Here is a 12,151-nt window from a genome sequence, read left to right on the forward strand (position 1 = left end):
AGAGTGCAGTCCTCGTGCCTCCCTAAGTACATTTAACCAAATTCCATCTGGGGTCACAGATGCATATATTTTGCAGTCTGAAGTCTCACCTTCCTTAATTGCTCTGCTTTACCACTGTCTTAGAATTTATGCTGTCCTTTTTGTTTTGCTAGCTTAATATGTTCAATTTCTCCTAATGAAAAATAATATATATTTTTCCTCCATTATAATACATTTTCATTCTGATCAAAACTATATAATATTACCAAGTGAAAAGAAATAAGGATTTAAAAACTTGTAGAAGTCATCCATTTTAATAAAAATATCACAAATTTTAATATTATATACATGTAACTATGTTATATATACACACACACACATATATATATATATTTAGTATTTTTTTTCTAATTCAAAAAAATTGGTGACTAATTTGTGTTTCAAAATTGTATTCATGGGCTTCCCTGGTGGCGCAGTGGTTGAGAGTCCGCCTGCCGATGCGTGGGACACGGGTTCGTGCCCCGGTCAGGGAGGATACCACATGCCGCGGAGCAGCTGGGCCCGTGAGCCGTGGCTGCTGAGCCTGCACATCCGGAGCCTGTGCTCCACAACGGGAGAGGCCACAACAGTGAGAGGCCCGCGTACCGCAAAAAAAAAAAAAAAAATTGTATTCACTTCTGTGTTAAACTGTAATAAGCCAGTTAAAGAAATCCATAGAATCAGGTTGTAAACATTTTGACCTATTCTAAGTCCTACAATGTATTATCCTATTATAATTTTATCAAAATAGAATTCCAGTTTTCTTAATAATAAAAATATATTTTGGCTCTGTATGCCTCTTTACAAAGATGTCTTATGTATACAAATACTCTTAAGCCTTAGAATGACTCTATGAGCTAGTGTATTACTGTTCCCATTTTATAAATGAGTAAACTGGGATTCAGGGGTAGATTTTCCACACTCTGAATATTTAATATGTGGCCAATTTTGGACTTGAAAACAAGTCTGATGACTCTTAGTTCTTTTCTTTTCTGGCAACAGTAGTAAGACTTGGAGGATTTTAGGGAATCATCATTATCAGTGAATTATTTAGCTAATACCTTAATAATGCTGTATAACAAATCACCAGCTGAGGGCTTCTCAATCTCCACAAATTGACATTTGTGCTAGATAATCTTTGTTGTGGTACCCGTTCTCTTTACGGTAAGATGTTTAGTAGCATTAAAGGCTTCTACGCCCTAGAGCCATCTGTGGTAGACAGAATAATAGCTGCCCAAATACGTCTACATCCTAATCCCCAGAACCTATAAATATGTTACCTTTGCAAGATATGATGAAAGTGATGCGATGTTGCTCTCAGGATCATCTTTCATTTTATAATATTCATCTTAACAGACTCAGGGGGAGAGATTCTTCTACTGGCCTTGAAAAGTAAGTAGCCAAATGTTGAACTGCCCATAGACTGGGTCACAAAGTAAGGAACCTCATATGACATCTAGGACCTGAGATCACTCTCCAGATGACAGCCAACAATAAGCCAAATAAGTTTGGAAGCAGATTCTTCCCTAACTGAGCCTCCAGATGAGAACACATCCTGACAATACATTGCAGCCTTGTTGAGATGGCAGAGAACCAACATAAGCAATGCCTACAATCTTGACCCATGGAAACTGTGAGATAATAAATGTGTGTTGTTTTAATTCATAAAGTTTGTGGTAATTTGTTATGCAACATCGAAAACTAACACCCCACGACCATGAATGAGACACGCCTTAAAGCTATCAATGGTAGTTCTGGCAGGGAAAGCAACTCAGTATCCAGAGTAAGTATCTATTCCAATGAGAACAATGTACTGCCCTTTCCATGATATAAATGGTCCTGTACAGCCAGCTGACTGGCTGTCCTGGAGAACAGTGCCCTAACAGGGGCTCAGTGTTAGTCTGCTGTTGACAGGCTACACACTCAGCAGTGGCTGAAGCCCAATTAACCTTGGTCAGTGGAAACCCATATTGCTGAGTCTAAGGATAACCTCTAACCTTAACAATATGGACACTGTGTGAGCCCACTGGGCAAGGATGGGTGGTTGAGGAAGGGGGCCTGACTGATATCCTTAGGACAGATCATGTGGCTTTACACAAAAACAGTGATTTTATTATCTCTTACTGTTGCTTTTTGTCAGGAATCTGGTAAGAACTTTGCTTCTTATTTGGGGTCTCTCATGGGGTTTCAGTCAATGTCAGCCAGGGCTCTATTCATCTGAAGGTTTGACTGGGTCTGTAGTGCCCACTTCAAAGATGGCTCACTCATGTAGCTGGCAAATTTGAGTCCTGACTCTGACCCTTAGTACCCATATTATTTGGGGACAGTTGCTCAAATTCTGTGAGCTCCAGTCTGCTTGGCTATCAAATAGAGATAGTAATATTGAATGTGTAAGGTTGATTTGAGAATCAATGATCACATGTCAAAGCACCTGGCAAAACTTATACTCACCAAAGGACACTGTTCTATCATAGAGGAGAGAAATGGGAGCTAATATTGGAAGTATGACTAGGAGTTTGTTCTGGGGGAAGAAAATGATTTAAAAGGCCAAATTTAAACAATTATCAGAAGGGGCCTCAAACATAAGAACCCAGACGGTCCCAGGAAGCATTCTCTATCCCCCCACCCTTATCTCCTCAGAGTGCTTCCAGCCCCATTTCCATTCTAATGAAATACAGCACAATGGTCTAGCAGGAAGGGCTCAGCACAAAGGTCTGTCCATGCTTCCCAAGGGGTCAGTCTCCTTCTTTCCCAAAGATATACCAGAAATTTCTACATAGCTTTTTGCTCTACCTCGCTCACTACTAGTGAAGTCCATGGTAAGGCATGCCTACCCCACGTAGAACTTACTGTTTCCAGTTAAACTGTTATACCTGTTGCCCCTCGTGCTCTCCTATCTCTGTCCCTTTGCTCATGCTGTTTCTTCCATCTTGAAACCCTCCCGTTCTTTTCTTGCTAGAAAATCTATACTTGCTTCAGGGTCCATATCAAACATCACTTCATCTGTAGAGTTTTCCCTGAGAGATTTCTCTTTCTTTGGATACCTCTTAGCATATTATGCCTATATCAAAGTCTTCTCAATGAAAAAAAATGTTGCCTGCCATATCAGTAAACAAAGGATGTTGCCACCATCAAGCCATCACATTACACCCACCCCCGACAGTGAGCCCTAAAGGAACTCAGGATAGAAACAGTATGCCCACCATCTAGCAGTCAGCTGCTGCAGCCACCCCTAATGACAGTGCATCCTGAGAAGACTCAGGATGAGAAAGCACAGAATACTGGCCCCAGATAGCTCAGGTGCATATCAAAGGAATGACTTCAGTGAGCCCAGACTCTTGCATCTTCCCATACACAGAAAAGCACTAAATTCCTTAACTTGAGATATCTGGTTTTCCTTATTTTTTTTCTTTAACATCTTTATTGGAGTATATAATTAACAGTAATCTTTTGAAGTTCCGACTACCTAGTCTTTGTTGCAAAAACTCCTATTTCTCCTGGCTCCTCCCTTACCTCTTCTAAGCAGTCTCTCAGAGCTATCTGAGACGCTGTGTCCTGGGCTTAAGTCCTCAGTTTTGTCTACCAAATAAAACATGAAAAGATGCTCAACAGCACTAATTATTAGAGAAATGCAAATCAAAACTACAATGAGGTATCACCTCACACCAGTTAGAATGGGCATCGTCAGAAAATCTACAAACAATAAATGCTGGAGAGGGTGTGGAGAAAAGGGAACGCTCTTGCACTGTTGGTGGGAATGTAAATCGATACAGCCACTGTGGAGAACAGTATGGAGGTTCCTTAAAAAACTAAAAATAGAATTACCATATGACCCAGCAATCCCACTAGTGGGCATATACCCTGAGAAAACCATAATTCAAAAGGACACGTGTACCCCAATGTTCACTGTAGCACTATTAACAATACCCAGGTCATGGAAACAACCTAAATGTCCATCGACAGATGAACGGATAAAGATGTGGTATATATACTGAATGGAATATTACTCAGCCATAAAAAGAAATGAAACTGGGTCATTTGTAGAGATGTGGATGGACCTAGAGTCTGTCATACAGAGTGAAGTAAGTCAGAAAGAGAAAAAATACCGTATATTAACACATATATGTGGAATCTGGAAAAATGGTACAGATGAACCTATCTGTAGGGCAGGAATAGAAAGGCAGACGTAGAGAACAGATGTGTGGACACGGCGGGGGGAAGGGGAGGGGGGGATGAATTGGGAGACTAGGTTTGACGTATATACACTACCATATGTAAAATAAATAGCTAGTGGGAACCTGCTGTATAGCACAGGGAACTCAGCTCAGTGCTCTGTGAAGGCCTAGATGGCTGAGATGGGGTAGGGGGAGGTCCAAGAGGGAGGGGATATACGTATACATATAGCTGATTCACTTCATTGTACAGGAGAAACTAACACAACATTGCAAAGCAATTATACTCCAATAAAAAAATAAAAACATAATCCTCAGCTTTCAGGGTGTGTGTTTTCTTTTCAGTTGACAATCTTATCTCCCATTAGTCTAGAAGCTCCCTGAGGTGGTGACTATGTCTTTCATATTCTCCACAATTCCCTGCACAGCATGTTCTTCCTAATATATGTTCGAAATTTTATTTTGCATATTAGACTTTATTTCAAGAATTAATTCACATCTTTGCAGTAAACTGACATTCATCTTCAGTGTGAAAACCACAATGCTAAATATTTGCATTCCCATGAATGGGAAAAACTTTCTTTTTTTCTCTTTTTCTTGTCTTTGAAACATTTTTTTTTCCTTTTTGTGTTAGAACCAAGAATGCATATTTAGTTTTCTGACTCTATTTAATGCCTAAAGCATTTTAGTAGAATCACAATAGTCCTGGAAGGAACTTTAAAGGGTGAAGTAAGGTACTCTCTTATTTCTTTTTTTTCTTTTCTTTTTGCGGTACGTGGGCCTCTCACTGTTGTGGCCTCTCCCGTTGCGGAGCACAGGCTCCGGACGCTCAGGCTCAGTGACCATGGCTCATGGGCCCAGCCGCTCCGCGGCATGTGGGATCTTCCCGGACCGGGACACGAACCCATGTCCCCCGCATCGGCAGGCGGGCTCTCAACCACTGCACCACGAGGGAAGCCCCCGGTACTCTCTTATTTCTAAATGAGACTATAATTAACTCTCCCTAGAAAAGTGAATACATTTAGTATTGCTTGGGCTTCCCTGGTGGCGCAGTGGTTGAGAATCTGCCTGCCAATGCAGGGGACACGGGTTCGAGCCCTGGTCTGGGAAGATCCCACATGCCGCGGAGCGACTGGGCCCGTGAGCCACAATTACTGAGCCTGCACATCTGGAGCCTGTGCTCCGCAACAGGAGAGGTCGTGATAGTGAGAGGCCCGTGCACCGTGATGAAGAGTGGCCCGCACTTGCCACAACTAGAGAAAGCCCTCGCACAGAAACGAAGACCCAACACAGCCATAAATAAATAAAATTAAAAAAAAAAAAAAAAGAATTTGCTTTAGAAAAGAACTGGATTAGAAGGTAAGGTAGAGTAGGAAAACTCAGTCTTTCATCCCTGATTACCCCTCTCCTGTTCCAACAGTTCCTGTCTTTATAGTGATCATCTCTGTGAGGCCTTTTGTTGTTCTCAAGAAGAATATGCTTGGGTAGAATACAGATTTTTTTCTGATAATTGTGGTTGCTATTTCCCCCCTTCAAATTCAGAGAATGGCATTCCCTTTACAGTCTTTAAAATAGTCCCCATGGACCAGCACATTTGTCTCTAATAAGCATCAACTAGTAGGCTGCAGCAATTTTTCATTTGAGGTAAAGTCACTGCATAGAACAACCACTGAGGCAAAGCAAAATGTTAGAATGAGAGGACCTTAGGGCTTTAAGAGGTCTTCTGATTCATTCCTCTAACTTCATGTATGAACACACAATCCATCACAAGGGAGACTCCTATGTTTCAAGATTTCAGGGGAAAAATCAAATCTCCATTGTTAACTGATTTCTAACTTCATTGGGTTATATGCCACAAGTCACTATGCTGTTTTCTGGTGGTAATGGTGGTGGTATGGTTTAATTTGCCTTACTTAAGTTAGATTTCTTTTGTTCCTTGCCAATCTCTTGTTTAAATTATTTAATTAATCTTCAGCATTTATTTCCTGATTCAAGTCCATGATATCAATACTTGCTCAGAAATCATGCTTGTCCACTCTTTAACTATCTGGTTAACGCCTTCTGATCTGCCTCTATATTGTCCTCACCCCCTCTTTGGGTACTACCAGAAGGCATAGTAAGTCAATACATAAGTGTGGGTGAATTTGCTACTATACTTTTCTCCTTGTAAGTAATTCCAGCTTCATACTTTTACTGCATGTATCCTACCTGCTAATGTTCGCATCACAGATTTGTCAAAGTCTGGTCATGCTTCAAACTAGATTCAGATGTTACGATCTCAAGTGAATTAATTGCTCCCTCTCCTGTGTTCCAGTTGCTCTTCATACTTACCCCTATTAGATTACATATATTTTATTCTTATTTTTAGACATATATCTGTTTCTTATACCTATTAAAATATCAACAGTCAAGATAGCAACTGGGAAAATACCTGTTTAGGTTAAATGCTTAATTAATGTGAAAAAAACAAAGGATGCAAGAAAGAAAGAAAATTCATTTAGAACTGGAAGAGATCACAAAGATTATCAAGTTTAACCATATTTTACGAACAGGAAAAGTCAGACCATAAGAAATTAGGTGAGCCAAAGCCAGATGCGTAGTGAGAGCCTGTTGCAGACATTTTGAATCTGGGGGCACCAAGTACTTATTTCCCAGTTTATTTGGTAAGAGCACTCTGACTTTAGATCCTTGCCCTTACAGAACTTTTACTTGAACTCTTAAGGGAAGAGGAGATTTTCTATCTGCGAGTCTTGAGCCTGGGAAGATTAAGGACAGGAGCTATTGGCAGCCAATGTGTCACCATTTGGAATGTGAGAATAAAGCCAACACTGAGCAGACAAAAGCTTGAAGAGAGATTGGGTGCGCTGATGCTTCTTTAATCCCTGCATCAAGACAGTCTTGTAGAACAGATACTTTTCCTTTTTTACTTAAGTTTGACTTGGGCTTTCTGACTTGGGTCCTAACTAAAATCATGAAGGGTTTGAACTAAGGTACAAGTCTTCTAATGCTTAACATGTACTCTTTTCATTACCTCAGTATTGCCTGCTCCCCTCCCCAATACCTCTTTCCTTTTCCTTTATCGATCAAACAACAAATCTTCTCTAGCAATTGTGCCCTCAGGTAGGAAGCTTCCAACTTTTAAAGACAACCTTGGTATCTTTGCATGGCCCTGCACCTGATGGATGGAAGGATTACCTCACCATCCCTATGTAGCTAGATCCGTATTTATCCACTACCAAAACGTGTTTGCTATTTAAGAAATAAAAGTACAACCTCCAATATTCCCAGAGCCTTCAATCTCATTTCAAATGTGTTCCAGTTTCTATTTATTCAGAGTTGAAAACTAGAGCCCCAGGGAACGCTGAGTTCTGGTACATACATATGTATGATCTTATCAATGCAGAGGCAGAAATTCTATGCATCCAGAAAGCCCTGAGTCAGAGGTGGTTCCTAGATATTGTTGGAATTGATTTCCTCAGGTTGTTAAGGTGACTTTTGTGACCTTACCACTATAGCAGAAAGGGTCACATTCGCTCAATGACTGATCTAGTGGCCATGTGGAAACACAGATAAAACTTTTGTCTTCCCTGGCTAGGATGGTAACAGCTAACCTAAACCAGAGAGACATCCCACATCCAGAAATCAGCACTGCACTCTGACATACAGTTAATATTTTACAAATAAAATACAACTAAGTCTGCTAAAGTTTTCTGCTTAGCCTGGGAGAAACTTGCAACCATTGAAGAGGAGAGATGTGAGAAGCAATTTACATCATGGCAGTTTAAGATTCAAAAATATTTTACACCATAAGGTATATGCAGAATATTCATTCCAACATTGTAGGAGCAAGTGAATCAAAAGAGCCTAAGTTCCCACCAGTAGGAAGCTGGTTAAGTAAATTATGATACATACCTCCATGCAATTCTATAGAGATATTAAAATGAAGAAGACTGACCTCTATGTCCTAATACGAAATTGTCTCTAAGACACCTTTTTTTTTGTTTTTTCTGGGGTAGGAGGCTTTATTCTTTTGGCAGATCCTGTCAGTCATTATAGATATTGCTGCACTGTTAATAAAAAATATATGCTTCTCTGAAGAAAAGGAAATGAAAGGGATCCAAATCGGAAAAAAAGAAGTAAAGCTGTCACTGCTTGCAGATGACATGATACTATACATAGAGAATCCTAAAGATGCTACCAGAAATGAGATAACTGAGGTCTCAGCTCAAGTATCTCCAAATACGTTGTTGTCCATTCCCTGACCTTTCCATGTGTTATTTCTTCGTTGTTTTCCAGATCAATGCCATTCTCTGTGAGCTTCTGTGGTGCAAGCTTTTTTGTAGGGTCGGATTTCTTCAGAGCCAAACCCTGGGATCCACATGTTCCACTGGTGTTCTAGATGCAGCTGGACATCTTTCACCTCCAGGGTGCTGGACTTGCGATGCCGAGCAAGCTGGCAGGCTGCTGTCACCACGCTCTCGATAAAATTATCAGCAATCTGCAGCAGCATCTCCTCCACATCTTCATCCAATTGCTCATCAGAATCCACTTCTCTTACTAAGTCTTGTAACTTCTTCTTGGTCAATACCTGATTGTTTTCAGGACTGAGACACTCTACCGTCCCAGTAGCGCCTGGGATATTTACCACTGTAGGGCTACTGGCCATGGAGCCTTGTGGAGGGGTGCTAGCTGGTTCCGGTTTTAATGATGAGAAACTGGACAGGTTGACTGGGGCTGAGGGGCCAAACTGGTTCATAATCTAATGCCCTTTGGACTTCAGCTCATAGAGCTTATCGAGATCTTGTTTCGTTTTGGAGCTATGAGGACCAAGTCCAAAGGCAGCAGCGTCTATCTCCCCATGGTATGCAGAGACTGCCCCAGTGAAGCGCTCATCTCAGCGGCCAGTCCGACTGCTCGGCCCTCCCCAAGTAAGACATTTTTTTTTTTTTTTTTCTCTTGCAGTACGCGGGCCTCTCACTGTTGTGGCCTCTCCCGTTGTGGAGCACAGGCTCCGGACGCGCAGGCTCAGCGGCCGTGGCTCACGGGCCCAGCCGCTCCGCGGCATGTGGGATCTTCCCGGACCGGGGCACAAACCCATGTCCCCTGCATCGGTAGGAGGACTCTCAACTACTGCGCCACCAGGGAAACCCAAGACATCTTTTTAAGTGAAGAAAAGCAAGGAGCAGGAGAGTGTGAATAGGAAGCAACTATTTATGTTAAAAGAAGGAAGTCAGAGCTCTGTGAAGGTGCCCATGCATAAGTACATCAACACACACACACACACACACACACACACATCGATATGCAGAGAATATCATCTCTGGAAGGATCCACAAGAAATTGCCATCAGAGCTAGCCTCAGGGAAGGGGAACTGGAGTGCTGGTGGGCAGGGTTGGAAGGGAGAATAATTTTTCAATATATTTCCTGCTGTGCCATTTGAATTTGTGTTACCACATCTTCACATTGCCTATTAAAAAGAAAAATAAAGAGTATTCCAAGGTCTGACTTTGGTTTAGAGTTCAAAAATGAAAACATTAAGATTTTATATTCCTTTTTTCCCTTTAGGCAAAAGCAGGGCCCTTCAATCTTTGTTACCTTTTGAACAAATAGGCTATAGTACTTTTAGACTTTCTCCCTGGAGTCCAAAGTTCACAGTGTTAAAGTAACCAGGGAAATAGAGAAGAGATGGAGTCCAGGTTCTGTGTCCTAAATGTGTTTCAGTCATGGAGAAACAATCTTTTCTCCTAATACTGCTATTTATACCAGTAGGAGCATGCACTGAGGTAATTCCTTCTTTTCTGCTAGATTAAAGAAAGAGGGCCTGTTTTCTTTCTTTCTCTCTCTTTTGCAGAAGGATCTGTTGTTCTTTTGCTCAAAGTGAACATGCCGCAAGCGGGGGCTACTCTTCGTTGAGGTGTGCGTGCCTCTCACTACTGTGGCTTCTCTCGTGATGGAGCACAGTATCCAGGGGCGTGGGCTTCAGTAGTTGTGGCACACGGGCTCAGTAGTTGTGGCTCGTGGGCTCTAGAGAGCAGGCTCAGCAGTTGCGGTGCACAGGCCCAGTTGCTCGGCAGCATGTGGGATCTTCCTGGACCAGGGATCGAACCCGTGTCCCTTGCACTGGCAGGTGGACTCTCAACCACTGTGCCACCAGGGAAGTCCCTGGATAGTGGTATTTTTTTCTCCCCATCCCTCCACCTCCTCTGAGGTTCTTAATGGTGCCAGCCTGGGACTGTGGCTCTGAAACATCTAGCCTGAGTTCACTCCCAGGTATGTGGAACTAGATCAGAAGAGTGAAATGAAGGACTAAGCCTAAGACTTTGTGGCTTGTGAATCTGTTTGCTTAAGCTCCAGGCTCTCATCCCAAAGCTGTTCCTTAGGCACAGAACTTAACTAACTGGTGTCAGTTCCAAACAGACTCTAGCAGGTAACAAAATGGTCTAAGTAGAAATGGATTTGCGTGGCTCCCCTCTATTTCCTCTCCTCCTTTTTCTATCATCTCCTAATACTGTAGCACTCCAAATGATGGCAATAGATGAAGTTCCACTGTGGCCTAGTTAGTGCTTTAAAGAGGGCTGAGAGAGGGTAAATACAGTTCAAGTTGAACACTTTCCCAAAAGATATGTAGTTTGGGGGAAGTTCATTTCCAACAGTTGTGTCAGAGATGATTTCCACTTAATATATGGGGAAGGAAACCAAGATTCAAGACTAGAAGGTATATCTGTCAAGCTTAATAAGAAGGTGACAGCAGGACAGCCCCTTACACACTCTATCTTTGTCGGCACCACACCTCAGGCATCAGATGTGAGAAGAGACATCCTGTTGTACACAATGAATATTAGGATTTCAGATCAAGAGAGTGGTAAGATTTCCTTGTCTCCAGATCACTAGTTCTCAAATCAGCCTTCATGTCCATTTCATATGCCTGATCCCTTCCCCTAGAAACTCTGCTTGGGTGGTATTGAGGGTAGCCTGGGAATCTTATCTCTATAGGATTCTGCAATGCAGCTGTGGCTAACTGCGGATACTCAGGGCCTGGGACCAGCTTGATGCCACCTCCCTGACTAAAAGGACAGATCAGAAAAACCTGGTAATTTATCAGCCTCTGTACTGATGAGCACTTTTCTGAGTGCAATACATTCTCATCACAGCCCTACAGGGTTAGCAAGACAGGATATTCATCTCCATTTTTCAGATGTGGAAACTGAAAATCCAAGAGATCTGCCAAAGGTAAGATGCACGTTAAGTTAAAGGCAGATCTGGAATTCCAAACAAACCCCCTGAGGCCACTACAGTCTTCACTATAGCATTGCAGCTCCAGGCTTCAGGTCCCCAGTGAACAGCCTGGGAGGTGGCAACTGTTTTACTTCCTAGAACCAAAGGAAAAGGCGTGAAACCCAGGCTATAGCTAAAAGGTACAGCCACTTAATTGCATAGATAAGGAAACTGAAGCACAGTGATTTGCCCAAGGTTACATAGCCAGTCAGTGGCAAGGAGAATAAGCAACAGTGGGATTACAGTTAACACAGACCAAAAACAGAGCAAGATGTACGGGAACTGCATATCTTCTGCTTGGGGTTTCAACGATGTCAAGTGATTACTGCATAGAGAGCTGCTGTGTGTTTGGAAGACTGCCCAATGCATTGAGAAATGGACCATGGCAAGGGGTAGGCATACACATCACTGAGGTCACCTTGCATGGTCTTTATGAGTGTGCCAGCCAGTCTGTGCCCCTGCGTGTGTATGTGTGCATGTGTGTGCGTTGGTTAGTTGCCAAGGGCATGCTCAAGCCAGCAGTAGCCTATATACATTTGGCAAAGGTAAAGAACAAAAAAATCTCCCCAGAAAGTGTTAGCCTAATTATATAGCCAGTCTGTTTCTTACCTGGAGGGAAATGCAGTCTTCACAATCCCTGGCAATTGTGATAATCATTCATGATACAGGAGTGTGGGGGGAGAGG

General features: G+C 42.3%; 1 pseudogene; it reads right to left on the reverse strand.

Annotated features, from left to right (window-relative positions):
• Nucleotides 1-8,487: 8,487 nt before the first annotated feature.
• On the reverse strand, nt 8,488-8,946 carry LOC112398703 (transcription initiation factor TFIID subunit 12 pseudogene; annotated as a pseudogene).
• Between the last annotated feature and the right edge of the window lie 3,205 nt (nt 8,947-12,151).

This window comes from Neophocaena asiaeorientalis, unplaced genomic scaffold, assembly GCF_003031525.2.
Source record: "Neophocaena asiaeorientalis asiaeorientalis breed wild unplaced genomic scaffold, Neophocaena_asiaeorientalis_V1.1 scaffold26, whole genome shotgun sequence".
NCBI lineage: Eukaryota > Metazoa > Chordata > Mammalia > Artiodactyla > Phocoenidae > Neophocaena > Neophocaena asiaeorientalis.